Genomic DNA, 4,678 nt, shown 5'->3' on the forward strand with positions numbered 1-4,678 from the left:
AAAAAAAAAAAAAAAAAAATAGTGAGTTTTGAGAGAAGGGATGCAATAACAGACTTTTATTTTGGCCAGGCACGGTAGCTCACACCAACAATCCCAGCACTTTGGGAGGCCGAGGTGAGAGGACTGCCTGAGACCATGGGTTTGAGACCAGTCTGGGCAACTTGGCGAGACACAATCTCTACAATAAATCAAAAAAATTAGCCAGGCATGGTGGCGTGTGCCTGAGGTCCAGCTGTTTGGAAGGGTGAGGTGGAGGGATCCCCTGAGCCCAGCATGTCAAGGCTGCAGTGGCCGGGAACATGCCCCTGCCCTCCAGCCTGGGTGAGACTAAAAAAAAAAAAAATGTACTCTAAGGTTACAGCATCCTTATAGAAGACCTGTGGGAAAGTGTAATCAGAAAACCATACCTACAGAAAGGACAAGAAGGAAAATACTAAGGGACACAGAAGAGATGCATGAACTTTACCAAACAGACTGTCTCCACAAGCCCTATTTAAAATATGAAGAATGCTAGTGTTGTGCTGTTGTCTCCCTACAATTTCTCATCTAGCCAAGTTTAAGGAGGCCACATTTATTATTATTTTTACAAAGGTGCCGATGAGCTAACATAATTCTAAAGAGGTAAATTTTTTCACAAAGTTCAGTAATAGGATCCCATTTCCTTGACCATATTTTTCAGTTGTTTCATAGTATTTCATGTTTGAGAATCCCAAATAAAACCCATTGGAATGTGTGATATGAACAATGTCTTATTTTCATGTAGATTAATACACAGGTTTTTGGACATTAGGTGTAACAACATGAGAGCTGGCTCCTTTGGGAAACAAAACACTTGTCTGGGAGGTCATGGAAATTCAGGGACATCAATTATTAGGAGGTTACACAAAGTAGAAGTGGTCCCTGAGGTTTCCATTGTCCAGACAGAAAAATTCAATACATGCCCCAGGAGGTAGGTACATTTCTCAATGCTACAGGTGAGAAGTCTTCCATCCAAAGCAGAGATGCTGGCTGGGCTGGGTGGCTCAGTGTAATCCCAGCACTTTGGGAGCCCAAGTGAGTGACCAGACAGGGCAACTTGGCAAGACCTTGTCCCTACAATAAATCCAAAAAATTAGCCAGGCGTGGGAGTGTACCTTTAGTTCCGGTTACATGGAAGGCAGAGGTGGAAGGATTGCTTTAGCCCAGCAGGTCGAGTCTTAATTGGCTATGAGAGTGCCAATGCAATCCAGCCTGGGTGACACAGTGAGACTCCAACTCAAACCAAAAAAAACTAAAGCAAAGATGTTAAACTGATGGGTTGCAAATGTACCACAAGTGCCTCTCACCTTGAAAGTTGTTGCCCAAAGGATGCAATACCATCTATTCCTGAGGGGTCTGGTCACCATCTGTCTCAGAGACACTGTCCAGTCAAGCCTCACTTGAGTCAGCGAATATTAAGTGTAAAATACCTGAAGCACCATCAGCTTCAAGTTGATTCCAGGTCTGCTGAAATAGGTTGGTAAAAATGACTCACTGACATGTGCCAGAAAGTGGGGTTTTCTCATCTGCTCTTAGCAGATCCCAAGTGACCCAATAATTTCACTCCCTTATGCTTCAACTTCCACATCCACAAAAAAGTCATCAGTGAAGGTAATATTTCCAGACTGTCACAGCCTGTGCCTCCCAACAAAACTCTGAAGCTACGTGTGATCCAGACAGGGATTTCTCCCAAAGCATCTGGACTGGGATTCCACTGGAGAGAGCAGAGTGTCTGGGAGATTGGCACCCCTACAATGGTTTAGAACCCACTGCCTGGATCATTACTCAGGACCACTGGGTATTGCCTATAAATCAGGTCAAGATTTTGTAAAGAATATCTACCGTAAAACCTTAAAATGGTATCTGAGGTCACTTTCAAACTTTCTACACAGGCCTCAGTCACCCATAGTGGTTTATAATCAGATACAGAACTCTGACAAATGCTCTTCAGTGAAAATTTTTGTTTAGTGTATTGCTAATTATTTTGTTTTTCAGAGTCAAACCTATTACTTGAAGTTATTTGGTATCACAAGTTAACATGTCATGAATACATCAAATATAGGTCTATGTATATCATACTCTATTTTTCCATTTACTAAAATAAACATACAAATCTGGTCAGGCTCGGAGTCTCAGCCAGTAATCCCAGCACACTGGGGGGATGAGACAAGTGGATTGTCTGAGGTCACATGTTCAAGACCAGCCCAGACAACTTGGCACGACCTCGTCTCCACAATAATTAAAAAACAAAAACTTAGCCAGGTGTGATAGTGTGTGCTTGTTGTTTTGGCTACTTGGAGGGCTGAGGTGGAAGGATCAATGGAGCCAAGTAGGTCAATGCTGGGGTGGCCATGAGTGTTCCACTGCACTCCAGCCTGGGCAACGGAGTGAGAATCCACTCAAAAAACAAGCAAACGCTGGGCTCGGTGGCTCAGCCTATAATCCCACGCCTTTGGGAGGCTAAGGTGAGTAGATTGCCTGAGCCTGCGGGTTCGAGACCTGCCTGGGCAACTTGGCAAGACCTCATCTCCACAATAAATCAAAAAAATTAGCCGGGCATGGTATTGCGCACCTGTAGTTCCAGTTACTTGGAAGGCTGAGGCAGAGGGATCGCCAGAGACCAGCAGGTCGAGGCTGCAGTGGCCGGGAGTGGCCACTGCACTCCAGTCTGGGCGACAGAGTGAGACTCCAACTCAAAAAAAAAACAAGCAAACAAACAAACATACAAATCTAACATACAACAGCAAACTTAACATTTATGCACTTTCAGATTATACGTGGCACAATAAATAGTTAATAAACAAATGTAAAGATGAAGTATTAAATTATAACAGTTTTAAAATTAGCTGTGTTATACACTAGCATTTAGTAATTTTTTGACCACTTCTTGCTTCTATGTGGTGAGTTCAATTGTGATTTTGATTAACACATTATGTGATTCTAATGTCTCTATATGAGCTATTGGTCACTCCAGAGCCAATCAAGGAAATTATACATAGTGATTGTGCTTATGGCCAAAAAAAAAAGAAAAGAAAGAAAGAAAGGTGGGAAGGGTACCAAAATATGGATCTTGAATACATTCAAGAGCTAAGAGGCACCACACTAGAGTTTAGCAGATGACTTGAGAGATGAGAGCTTCCAACATAGTGCCAGGTGATTAAAAACAAGACATAGTAGAGGCTGGGAATGGTGGATTATACCTGTAATCCTAGCATTTTGGGAGGCCAAGGTTAGAGGATTGTCTAGTCCAGGTGTTCAAGATCAGTCTTGGAAACTTGGAGAAACTTCATCAACACAATAACTTAGAAAACTAGCTGGACATGATGATACATGCCTGCAATTCCAGTTACTAAGAAACCTAAGGTAGAAAGATTGCCTGAGTTCACCATGTGGAAGCTGCCATGGTCATGAGCACACCACTGCATTCCAGCCTGGGTGACAAAGACTCCAACAAGAAGACAGCTAGCAGTATGGCAGAAAACAAATTGGCATTACACAAGCTGACAGAAGGGAGAATGGTTCTGATTATTGGAGATTTTCTTACTTCTTTTATATTTAATTGTGTGTGTGTGTGTGTGTGTGTGTGTGTGTGTGTGTGTGTATACACACACACATATTTGAGTCAGACTCTCCTGCTGGGCTCAGGTGATTCTTCTCCCTCAGCCTCCCAAGTAAATGGAAGTAGAGGGGTACACCACCACCCAGACTAATTTTTTGATTTATTGTAGATGTGAGGTCTCACCAAGTTGCCCGGGCAGGTCTCGAACCTGTGGGCTCAGACAATCCTCCCACGTTGGCCTCCCAAAGTGCGGGGATTATAGATATGAGCCACCATGCCTGGCCTTCAACTTGTTTTATAACCTGAACCCGCCAACAATAGGGCATTCAAACTACAGCAAATAGTGTTAGTATTTGTACCATATAGAAACATTTTTAGAGAAATGAAAATGCAAAAGTATCTGACAAAAAGATGTGTTTTTAAAGCTACATCCAGCTGGGCTCGGTGGCTCAGCCTGTAATTCCACACCTTTGGGACGCTGAGGTGAGTGGATTGCCTGAGCCCACGGGTTTGAGACCCGCCTGGGCAACTTGGCGAGACCTCATCTCTACAATAAATAAAAAATCAGTCGGGCGTGGTAGCACTCACCTGTAGTTCTGGCTACTTGGAAGGCTGAGGTGGAAGGATCGCCGGAGCTCAGCAGGTCGAGACTGCAGTGGCCGGGAGCGGCCACTGCACTCCAGTCTGGGCGACAGAGTGAGACTCCAACTCAAAAAATAGCTACATCCAATATCCCACCTTTCCTGCCTCCACTTCAACTCCTCTTCCACTTCTGCCACCAACAGCAAGACCACCCCTCCTCTTCCTCTTCATCCTCAGTACTCAATGGGAAGATGGCAAGAACGAAAACTTAATGATAATCCATCTTAATTTAATGAATAGTAAACACATTTTTTTCTTCCTCAAGATTTTCTCTTTTTTGAATTCTGTGGGTACCTGTGAAGGTTTGTTACAAGGGTATATTCTGTGATGCTGAGCTGTAGCCTTAAGTTGAACCTATCACCAAATAGTGAAGATGGTATACAATTGGCAGATTTTCAACTTTTTTTTTTTTTTTTTTTAAGTTGGAGTCTCACTCTGTCACCCAGACTGGAGTGCAGT

The sequence above is a fragment of the Carlito syrichta genome, unplaced genomic scaffold (genome assembly GCF_000164805.1).
Source record: "Carlito syrichta isolate Samal-C Ts95f unplaced genomic scaffold, Tarsius_syrichta-2.0.1 Scaffold312272, whole genome shotgun sequence".
NCBI classification, from domain to species: Eukaryota; Metazoa; Chordata; class Mammalia; order Primates; family Tarsiidae; genus Carlito; species Carlito syrichta.